This window comes from Miscanthus floridulus, chromosome 4, assembly GCF_019320115.1.
Source record: "Miscanthus floridulus cultivar M001 chromosome 4, ASM1932011v1, whole genome shotgun sequence".
NCBI lineage: Eukaryota > Viridiplantae > Streptophyta > Magnoliopsida > Poales > Poaceae > Miscanthus > Miscanthus floridulus.
This window is the reverse complement of record NC_089583.1, coordinates 73,755,698-73,767,920: the sequence shown is the minus strand read 5'-3', so window position 1 is coordinate 73,767,920 and position 12,223 is coordinate 73,755,698. Positions and strand designations below refer to the sequence as shown.

General features: G+C 46.1%; 1 pseudogene; it reads right to left on the bottom strand.

The window, feature by feature from the left end:
- Nucleotides 1–11,768, bottom strand: part of LOC136548650 (NAC domain-containing protein 20-like) — a 43,639-nt pseudogene extending 31,871 nt beyond the window's left edge.
- Between the last annotated feature and the right edge of the window lie 455 nt (nt 11,769–12,223).

Here is a 12,223-nt window from a genome sequence, read left to right as displayed (position 1 = left end):
TCCTCATTGAGAAGGGCTTCACCATTGGGAAGGTCGACACCACACTATTCACCAAGAAGCTTGATGGGCATATCTTCATTTGTCAAGTGTATGTTGATGATATCATCTTTGGATCATCAAATGAAGATTCATGCAAAGAATTTGGTGAATTGATGTCGAATGAGTTCGAGATGTCAATGATTGGAGAGCTTACATTCTTTCTTGGTTTTCAAGTCAAGCAAATGAGAGAAGGGATTTTCATCTCTCAAGAGAAATATACTAATGATCTTCTCAAGAGATCTAAGATGGATGAATGTAAGCCAATCAAGACTCCAATACCAACCAATGGATATCTCAACCTAGATGAGAGAGGTAACCTAGTTGATCAAACTCTCTACCATTCTATGATTGGTAGCTTGTTATATTTGACCGCATCTAGGCCCAACATCATATTTAGTGTGTGTATGTGTGCTAGGTTTCAAGCTAATCCTAAGGAAACTCATTTAATTGCCGTAAAAAGAATCCTTAGGTATCTTAAGCACACACCAAGCATTGGCCTTTGGTATCCCAAAGGAGCTATATTTGAATTAGTTGGCTATTCCAATTCGGATTATGCCGGTTGCAAAGTTGATAGAAAGAGCACATCCAGAGGGTGGCATTTGCTTGGTAGATCACTTGTGTCTTGGTCCTCCAAGAAGCAATATAGTGTGGCTTTGTCCACCACCGAAGTGGAATACATTGCCGTGGGTGCTTGTTGTGCACAAATACTTTATATGAAACAAACTTTGCTAGACTATGGTGTTGTTCTAGATAAAGTACCTCTTTTGTGCGATAATGAAAGTGCGGTAAAACTTGCAAATAATCCGGTTCAACACTCTCGCACCAAGCACATAGATATCCGCTATCACTTTCTTGGAGATCATGTTGCTAAAAATGATATATCACTAGAAGGTCTAAGGACCGAGGATCAATTGGCGGATATCTTCACTAAACCGCTAGATGAGGCAACATTTTGTAGATTACAAAATAAGCTCAATGTGCTTGATTTTAGTAACTTCACTAAAAATTAAGCTTGTGTTGTCCCTTGCATTATATTATAATATACAACATGTTTAATGTTTTGTAATGCATATAGGGCTTGTCTAACATGGTTAAGATAACCGCCGAAAACCATGTGAAGAAGCTTAACCTTGGATCAAACTTGACAAGCAACTAGATTTACCTTCAAGTATTGCATTGCATATGCATGATTGTTGTTTGTCGTTTGTCTTCAAATTGCCCTCTTATTGCCTAATTTCTTAAAAATAATTATAGCCTAAGGCAAAATATTTTAAAAAAGTTGAGGGTTTGAGAGAGGTCACTCACATCAGTCTCAATTGGTGTTTATTTGGATCTTATTCAAGTTGGGACTTGATTAGGAACAGGCAACGCGAAGGACTTTGAAGATTTGCTGAAGAAAGAGTGACCGGACGCTGCACCGGACTCTGGAGTCTAGCGTCCAGTCAGTTCACAGGAGGTGAACATGCTGTGAAGGAGTGACCGGACTCTGGCTTTCAGCGTCCGATCAGAAGGCTTTTAGCGTCCAGTCGTGAGGAAAAAGACGAAGGCTGTATTGACCGGACTCTGGCTGCGTCCGGTCGGTGTCCACCGGACACGTCCGATCATGATTCTAGAGGATTTGGACCTTTGTAATCAACCAAACGCTAGGTGGCAGCGTCCGGTCACTGCCACCAGAGCGTCTAGTCAGTAGATTTCGTGCGGTTTTAGGACTCTTCTCTGTTTCCTTATCTGATCCATGGGGGATCCCCTTATAACGAGAGCTACCGTTCTTCCCTTCCTGGATCTACCGCGCCTGCTAACCCTAAGCCGCCGCCTTCACCGCCGCCCGAGCACTGCTGCCACTCGCTCGCGCTGCCTCTAGAGCTCACCTCCGCTATCATGCTTCACGCTCCCGAGCACCACCGTGCCCTTGCCTCCCACATCGTTGCATCGCCTTGCTCGTGCATCACCGTCGTGCCTTGCACGCCGTCCATGCTTGGTGCTACGACCTGCTCACTGCTCCATGTCGAGCCAGAGTCGTCGTGTGCCTCGTGTCCAGCGCCACCGCCTGCAGTGCCTCCCCACGCCTCTCTGCTCCTTGCTGCCATGCAACCCTAACGCCGCCGCCAAGCCCCTGTTCTAGCCCTAGCTCCACCCTCACTGTAGCCAAGCTCGAGTGTTCTCATTGCAATTGCTCGGTCTTCATTGAGCCAGAACCCTAACCCTAGGCTCGTGATTTGGTGATTCCCCGCGTGACGTCTCTTCTCTTCTCGAATCGCCGGTTCGTTAGGTAGCAAGCTAGTCATTTCAATTTCATATCGAAATTGCTTGCTTCCTAGGGTTTCGCATCTTTAGATATATTGTATTTATTTGTATATCCTTTCTATTCCATCGTGTAGCGAGTCGGTTCCGTTGAGGTGTCAGTGGTAGTTGTCAGTCAACTCGGGGCCAAGCTCGTGAGTACGGAACGAGGCCAAGCCTTGAAAGTGTCAGTGACAGTTGATCTTTGTCAGAGGCAGTTGTTTCTTTGTTAGGGGCAGTTGATTCATCTCAGATCTTTTAGATGGCTCGTACAAAGAATGTCGGAGGTGGTCCCGGTGACGAGGATCCGAGGCCCCCACCTCACCAGCCTACAGAACCTAAAGGCAAGGCGACCAAGAAGCTGGCAGTTAGGAAGCGCAAGTATCCAGATGCAGATACAGTGAGAGCTGCCGTAGTTGCAGAGGTCACAGAGCGTGTCGAGAGAGGAGGCACTCGCAGTGGAGTCTGGATTGCTGATTCGCTTTCACCAGAGGCGATGGCTACACTTCAGTGAGTTGAGCATCTTCATGGTGGTCCAGCTGGGACCCTCATGATTGGAGGACGGCGTGTTGCCATTGATGAGGTTCAGCCTCAGGGGGAGCCACAGCAGCAGCCTCAACCCGCACAGCAGACTTAGGAGCCTCAGCCAGCTTAGCAGACTCAGGAGCCATGCTAGCACAGCAGTCTTAGGAGGGTGAGTAGGTCCAACAGGCCGAGGAGACAGAGCCAGCACCACAGCCATAGTTATGCCACTCTAGTCATACTCGTGTCCTAGTTTCACCGAGGCTAGTCACTCAGCGCAGGGGTTCTCGTCCACCGCCTCGACCACAGGGTCTGCCTCCAGTGACCCACCTTGACCTGAGGGCCACCATGGCTAAGCAGGTGCAGCAGCTGAGGTTCATTGACTTTGAGGTGTGGTTTCCACCCAGGAGGGATGAGAGAGCATCAGAGGGATTCTATACACCCCTGTAGGAGGACTTCTACAATGCCTATCTAAACAGTGGAGCAGTATTCAGACCCTAAAGAGTGTGCAACATAGAGTCTATTGTTGCAGCAGCTAGAGAGCACATTCACCCCTACCTTGCATATCTGCCAGGGCTGACAGATTTGATTGGATAGACCGGATTATATGTTCCATCTTGGGTTCATCAGTTCTATGCATCTCTCTGGATTGACCCCCACCACAGGTTTATTCACTTTGCATTTGGTGGCAGAGACTATCGGTTGACGAGCACCAGGGTCAGGGAGATTCTTAGGCTTCAAGAGCAGCCAGTCAGGCTCCATGAGGTGTGTTATGGATAGACTACACCCCCAGATGCCCTCATGGTGGCATGGTACCCCCTACAGACTTGGTACGTCACTACTTCACAGAGCCCTTTAGTGAGGGGTTGAGGAGGAACCCCAGTGATCTCACGCCCACTGCTCGCGTGCTTGAGGCTATTATGAGGAGGACTTTACTTCCAAGGATGGGATATAGAGAGGGATTGACCCAGATTCAGCTATGGCTTCTCAACTCTCTCATGCAACAGATAGTTTTTGATATCTGGGATCTTCTTCTGTTAGAGATGGAGGACACTATAGCTAAGGGCTTCAGAGGTCACAGGTAGCTACCTTATGCTCATTGGGTCACATTCCTTATCCATAGAGCAGTTATAGTTAGGTCGCCTAAGATGATTGCTAAGTACAATGGTGCCACTACAGAGTTTCCTGCTTATAACCTAACTCAGATGATCCACCACAGTACACCATAGGCACCTAGTCAACCATATCATCGTCCAGAGGTGCTAGAGACTACAACCTAATAGGATGATATTATTAGGGGCATTGCAGCCACAGAGGAGGAGCAGCTTGCTCAGCAGGAGGGGTTGGTCACTAGCGAGCCCAGTGACACTTCTGATGATGACTACCAGCCCATTCCACAGATGCCTCCACGACGACATAATGTTGAGGTCGGTAGCTCCAGTTCAGCGCCACCTACCCCGCAGACTGACCCCGCTCTTCTTGCTATACTTGAGCAGATGAGGCAGGACCAGGCCAAACAGGCTCAGGAGACAGCTGCTACACTTGCTCAGTTCTAGACTCGGCAGGACGAGTTCCAGCGCCAGCAGCTTGTTATTCAACAGCAGACACAGGCTCTATAGCAGCAGCAGCAGGCTATGCATCAGTAGTAGATCCTCATGCAGCAGCAGCTTCTCGGGTTCATGCAGCATGTAGTGCAGGTGATTAGGGCCCCACCGCCATAGGCTTCGCCCTAGCTTAGTCAGCCTGCTACCACTTTGATGACTCCAGCATTATAGCCTAGTGGGCTTTAGAGTCAGGGACAGCCACTAGCATAGTATGCTTCACCGATAGAGCAGGTGTCCTAGTGGTTCACTTCGCCAATGGTAGCCCCACAGTTCACACCACTCCAGACGGGCTTCACATCGGCACAGACATCATCGCTTCTTGAGCCAGACACTTCAGTCTCTAGGAGTCTTGGAGCCTCCTTCAATGAGTTGACAGGGTAGCCCACTCCTCCATACCTACATGCTCTAGGTCCTTCTATGGCTGCACCTATCATAGCGATGACAGAGACGCTCCCCTCCTCCGTGGCATCATCAGAGCCAGCTGCTTCAATTATACCAGCCTACAGCAGCACTAGTTCCTGATCTAACCCAGACTACTTTAGCATCACTACCAGCTACAGAGGGTCAGACAGTTCAGGATCAGATGATGATGGCATCTAGTTCCACCTTGCTCCTTGTACCTCAGCGCCCGACTCATCCGCTGCAGCCCTACCGACCGACCCTTAGGTTTTGGTGTTTGACACCAAAGGGGGAGAGGGTTCGAGTATGTTAGGCTTAGGGGGAGCTACTTATCTAGGGAGAGCTTAGTCATTATATTAGCTTATCTATTACATTTGGAGTTTCTATATGTGAGATACACTATTATGCATTTGTGTGTGATACATTATGCATTCATGTTTACTACTATATCTATGTGATAGTGACATCTATGTGATCATGATATATGACTTGTGTGCTCTCTACTTTGAATTCTTTATATGTCATATCACTTGTGTTTTGTTCATTTGCCTTTGCTTCCGCATTTTACTCTGATGCAAATGAGCTTTATTACTTGTACTCATATTTATTTCATATCTTTTGAGTACATCATGATGGCTTGGGTCATATAAGCTTGTCTAACACTTTTGTTCTTATTGCCAAAAGCTTATATGAACCAAGCATGTTAAAAACCTCATCTCTTTCACATACTCGAGGTAGTATTGTCATCAATCACCAAAAAGGGGGAGATTAAAAGCATCTAGGCCCCTAGTTGGGTTTCGGTGATTAATGACAATACATGATTACTGTGACTAACATGTGTTTTGCAAAAACAATTGAGTTAGGTCACGGTAATGGAGATCGTTTGGGCAATCAAGGTTGTCATGCCCCTATGATGGAAATCATTTTGGTTTTCAAAGGATGGACGACAATGTTAAGGATGGACTAGTTTTAAATGTCGATTGGAGTTGGAGAGGCACTTAGAGTAGTTTAGGACTTTGTTTTTCCTTTGGTCGTACTATTAAGAGGGGGTATGAATGGGTAGCTTGACCTAGGTGAGACTAGTGAGTTAGGTGTGGTGCACACTTGTTAAAACTAGCACTAGGTAGCTCCACAATAGCCCTTTGATCCAATGGAGCAAACTTCATTCACATATGATCAAGAGTTGGAAGTGAATGGAGGGTCAAATATTGACCGGACGCTGGCTCCGGTGTGACCGGACGCTGGCTTAGAGTCCGGTCAATTCATTTGACCAAGGTGAAAGTGTCTGGAAGTGACCAGATGCTGCGAGGTCATGGCATCAGACGCTGAAGGCCAGCGTCCGGTCAACTCCAGTAAGGTCCCAAAGAGGGAGAATCCTGATCAGACGCGTTCGGTCAATGCTGACCAGACGCTGATCAGGTTCCGGTTACTGACCGAACGCTGCTCGGCAAGTGACCGGACTCTGGAGGTCCAGCATCCAGTCGACATCAGCAAGGTTCTAGTGAGGAGAAAACATGACCGGACATGTTCGGTCAGTGTTGATCGGACGCTGCCAGCATCTGGTCAACACTTAACCACTGGAGTCCAGTCAACATGACCAGAGCATCCGGTCAACATGACCGGAGCGTCCGGTCACCCCATAGAGGCACATAACGGTTTGTTTTTCAGCTGGTGTTATAAATACAACCTCTGCTCATGTGGGGGGTACTTTTGTTCATTCCAACAGCTGAGAAACACCTTAGAGAGTGCCAAGAAGAGCAAGGTCCTAGTGAGGTGATTGAGATTTGAGAATCCCAAAGAGAGCCCTCATTAGTGAAGATCAAGAGTAGCAAAGTGTGCATCCGCATTCTCATTAGGCTTGTCATGGTCAAGTGAGAGTCCATGCTTATTACTCTTGGTGATCACCATCACCTAGATGGCTTGGTGGTGATTGGGAGCTTGGTGATCATCCGAAGAGCTTGTGGATGACCCAAGCCAAGTTGTGAGCGGTTGTGGGTGATTCACCGCGACGGAGTGTCGAAGAATCAACCCATAGAGAGCACTTGATCCTTGTGCGGATCAAGAGGGAGCTACACCCTTGTGCGGGTGCTCCAACGAGGACTAGTGGGGAGTGGCGACTCTCCAATACCTTGGCAAAATATCGCCATGTTCCTCCTTCTCTATTTACTTTGAGCATTTACTTTGTGCAATTCAATTCTTATCTTTACATTCATAGAATTGCCATGCTAGAGTAGGATTGGAACTTAGGTTGTAAGTCTTTTGTGCGGTAGAACAATTAGAAACACTATCTAGGCACAAGGGGTTAATTGGGCTAACCATAGGATTTAATTATTGCAAAGAAATTTAGAATTAGCCCAATTCACCCCCCCCCCCTCTTGGGCATCTTGATCCTTTCACATTCCAAGATGTCACTTGTCTCAACGGCCTCTCTGCCAACCTACTGATGGTAATAGAGTCTATGGTTTCTCTAGGCGGTATATTTTGGTCCTTCAACTATGTAGTTAGTCATTGCTTGTGTTGTTTCATGACCCAATTATCTGAACGACCATTTCTCTCCACCATAATGATAGCCAAGTGGTCATCAATGTACGATTGCATCAGTTGTGTACTCTGCAAGACACTGTAATGCGCCCGACTCACCTCTTTGTAATCATGGTCGATGAACACTTTTCTACCACTGGTGCCTTCCTAGCCAGCCTACCCTTATGACGAGAATCGGGTTTACCAATCCTTTTCTATACTTTTAGGTACTCTTGACAGCACCCGACGACTTCTTCAGTACTATAACCCTCTATCATGGAGCCCTCTGGGTATGCTTGATTATGCACGTATCGACTTAGAACCGACATGAACCGCTCGTAGGACCACATTTTATGCAAGTAGCAAGGGCCCAGTGCTTGTATATGATGAACCATGTGAATCGTGAGATGTGGCATTATATCAAAAAAAGTAGGAGGTAAACACATCTCTAGTTGGTTTTATGTCTCCGCCACAAATTCATGTAGGTCACTCAGCTCTTGCTTGCCAATCATCTTTTGTGAGATCTTCGAAAAGAAGTAGCACATGCGGGTGATGGCCATTTTCAAGAACTCTAGCTTTATAGCCCAGATTGCAATAGGTAGAAACACTGTCAGCATCACATGACAATCATGATCCCTACTGTGTGTTATTGACAAGTCCTTCATCGACACTAGCTTCTTCATATTTGCTAAAAACCAAGTGGGGGCTTTGACCCCCCCTTGGGAAAGTGCATATAGCTCTCTTCTCGTCTGGTGTTAGGTTGAAGCACGCCGCGGACAGAGTGTATTTTCCATTAGCCTTAGGTACCGGGTGAAGCTGTGGCAACACGTTTAGCTGCACCATGTCTTTCCGTGCTTTCAGACCATCCTTTGACTTGCCTGTGTCCATCAAGGTTGCAATGAGACTCTCAAAGACATTCTTCTGCATGTGCATAGCATCAATGGCATGGGGGACCTCTAAGTCTGGCTAATAAGGCAAATACTGAAAGAAGATCGATTGTTTCTTGAAAGGTACACCTTCGACAGGAGGTGTGCTTCTATCTCTGTTCGTCCCATCCGGATTCTTCTTTCCATAGACGACGCGTATGTTTTTCACCATTCTGTACACGTGTTCTTCGTTATGACGTCTCTCCGGAGGGGGGTCAATCTCTGGGGTGTTGTCATAAAATCTAAAGAACAATTTGTTGTGTTACTTGTGACTTGTCTTTAAGAAGCATCGGTTCCTTAGGTAAACTATCTTCTTGGATGCATCCAGGTACACCCATATAGTACCATCCAAGCAAACCAAGCATCACGTCTTCCCTTTGATCTGTCTAGACAAAGCAAATAGCATAGGGTAATCATTGGTAGTAACAAATATTATTGCTCTACATATGAAGTCCTCCTTTTGGAACGCATCGTACATCGGCTCTCCATGCCTCCATAGTCTCTCCATTTCTTGCATCAAAGGCTCGAGGAACACATCTATATCAATGCCTGGTTGTTTAGGTCTAGAAATAAGAATAGTGAGGAGAAGGTACTTTCTCTTCTGACACAACCACGTTGGGATGTTGTACATGGTCAAGATCACTGACCAAGTGTTGTGGTCGCTCATCCTCTCATTGAATGGATTCATTCCATCGGTGCTCAAGCCAAACCGTACATTCCTTGGGTCATCGCTAAATTCTTTGTGCTTCTCATCGAACCTTTGCCACTGACTATAATTAGCCGGGTGTGTAATCTTATCATCATCCACCTTGCGTTCATCATCCCACCATGTCATGAGTGCGGCTTCTTTAGGGTTTAGGAAGATACGTCTCAAGCGGTCGGTCACTGACAGGTACCACATTACCAAGGCAGGAATTCTTCTCTGCTTTGCATCGTTGCCTAATGGAGTGTCCTCTGAGGGCTGAGATTCTTGTAGCACCTTTTTTATACCCTTATTATTCCTCTTTTCCCCCATGGAGGCTTCGTCCCCACCGTAAAGGTCATTGTTCTTGTACCGGCTAGCCCCACACCGGGGACATTTATCCAGTGACTTGAACGTTTCGCCATGAAAAAGTATACAGTGGTTGGGGCATGCATGGATTTTTTTAACCTCCATTGTCAATGGACTTATGACCTTCTTCGCTTGGTATGTGTTGGCGGGAACTGAGTTTGGTTATGGTAGCACCCATGACAGGAGATATAATAGATCATTGAAACTACAGTCTGACCAGCCGTACTTAGCCTTCAGGATGAGTAGCTCAAGCACAAAAACTAGCGATGTCCAATGTGTCGGACAACCATTTCAACACCATACACAGTCTCCTTCGATGCTTTTGTCACCCTTTCTAAATTTTCTAGACCTTTTGAGCTATTTAGTAAAATCTCTGGTCCAAGGGCTCAAATTATGTCCTCCAAATCATCTTCATCCCCGACACGTGCTCCACCATCATTATTGGCACCACCTTCGTCGTTACCATCCCAACCACCAGCATCACCACCTTGTTCATTGCCAAACTCCTAATCCATTCGTGCATCAAGCTCTGCTGAATATTGGGACAGGGATTCTATGGTTTCGTCGTCGTATTCCTTCTCGTCCTCATCGTTAACAATAACCGTTTCACCATGATGAATCTACACTGTGTAGTCCTCAACAAATCCTCGCATAATCAAATGTGATTTGATGATAGTCACATCTGTCCATGCCATACGGTTCTTGCAATCTTTACAGGGACAAATAATTGTATCCTTATTCTCTGTTAATGTCGTTGCATGCTTCTTTACGGCCTCAATAAATTTATCCACCTCTTCATGGAAACCTGCCTTGAACCTTAACGAACCATACATCCGAGAGTTCCTGTACTCCATCTTTTACAATAACAACAAAACAAACATAAAGGACTACTTATTCAGATATATATATAAATAAATCAAATTAATAATTACTTGAGAATAATTGTATATACTTCAGATATATATGAATATAAATCAAATATAATTACATGAAGCATACAAACACACCATGGTAGAAGAAAAATAATTAATGGTCCATTTATCCATAAATAATTAAAATACATATTTGTTGATTACAATAAACAATTTCAAAGACAACAATTAGCAGCAATTATATTTTACCCAATATCTTTCATGTAAACCCTAGTCTAATTTCATCAAACATAAATTTACAAAACCGAAATTAATAAAAAAACCAAACCCTAGATCTAGATCTACATGCACATGAAACATCCATAAAACTAACTAATTATTCACTAAAATCAAGAAACATGGACCAAATAAGGGTATGATCTTGTTCCCCTCCCTAATTTACCCTAGTACATTCAAAACTTGAGTCTAATTTGCTTCATAAGTAGCTTAAGCACCATAGAAGAGAGAGAAAAGCAAAACTCTAATTACTCACTAACCAACCATTAAAACTTTAAAAAAAATGTGGAATAGCATTTTCTTACCGTTTACAACCTCTCCACCAAAGGATTTGAGACCAAAACATTTTCCCCTTAGTAGAGCAATTTTTGGGAGGTGCCCAAGGCCTCCCCACATTTCTTTTACGGGTTAGAGTGAGTGACCCGAGGAGAAAGAATGTGCTGCAGTTTGCTTTAAATGCAGGTCATTTGTAGGGGCGGCTGGTGATGGAGCCGCCCATATAAATCAGAGGTATTTATACGCGGGCATTTATAGGGGCGGCTCAATCACCAGCCGCCCCTACAAATAGAAATACAGGGGGCAGCTGGTGAGCCGTCCCTACAAATCTGACCTATTTGTAGGGGCGGCTCGTATCACCAGCCATCCCTGCTGTTCCATTTGTATGGACGGCTGGTCTCTGGACTCCCGAGCACGTCACTGTAGGAGCGGCTTCATCACTAGCCGACCCAGTTCGTTTTCTCGCCCCTGGAAGCCCTGCCCTTGTAGAAGACGAGCGTCTTCTTCATGCCAACGTGTGTGGTATTGTAGACCTCCTTGTCCTTGCCGGTTGCTTTCAGTAACCGCCCTTTGTGGCCCGGTTCGCCCTTAGCCCTGTCGGGTACTTGCGGTAATTCTGGTAAAAGAAGTACCACTCTTTCTCGCCTAGTTTTGCCTCTCCTGCAGCATGTGAACGAATCAATCGCCATATATTAGTCCATATATTGATCACTAGCATAGCAGCATGCATCCACTGCTTGGATCAAACACGACAAGGGTGTATATATTTACATATCAAGGCTGCTTGTTACGTACGCGGGAGGTCCCATGGCTCAGTCTTGTTTAGATCGACCTCTGTGATGACGGTGCTGGTGAAATCCCTATTGTGCACCTTGTTCCTTAGGTAGATGCTGACAATCTCATTGTCACTCGGGTGGAAGCGAAACCCTCGAGGCAGGCTGAGGCCTCTGCTAGCGCCAACAGTGTTCATCTCTTACTGCTCCGGCTGCCGCTGCTCTGCCATGGTTCTCTTGCTCCTTAACTAAGATCATCAGATCCAAGAAGCACCAACAAACAACCGTATCAAGCAACACAAAATAAGCTGAGAAAACACTAAAAAAATGAAGCATACATATATGCACAAACTCGATCTTCTTGACCTGCCGGTTAGTCTAGGTCTCTCGCTCACCAAGATGGATGCACGACAATTGCGATATTGCAGTGAGTCGCGCACAACAGTGCGGCTTAAATAGGCAGGAGGCGTGTTCGCGCAAGCCACTTTTCCGCTGAAGCATCCTGTCTCGTCCCGGGCTCCCCTCTTTTTCGGTGGTGTCTGTTTCTACTGGGCAATGTTGGACCCTTGTTCTTTCCAACTAGGCCATGCTTGTCCTCATGCACCCAGGCTCGTGCTTTTGCGCTGGGGCCTCGGCTGCTACTAGCGACAGGTGCCCGGGTTCTAGAATGTCTCTGCCTGCGTGC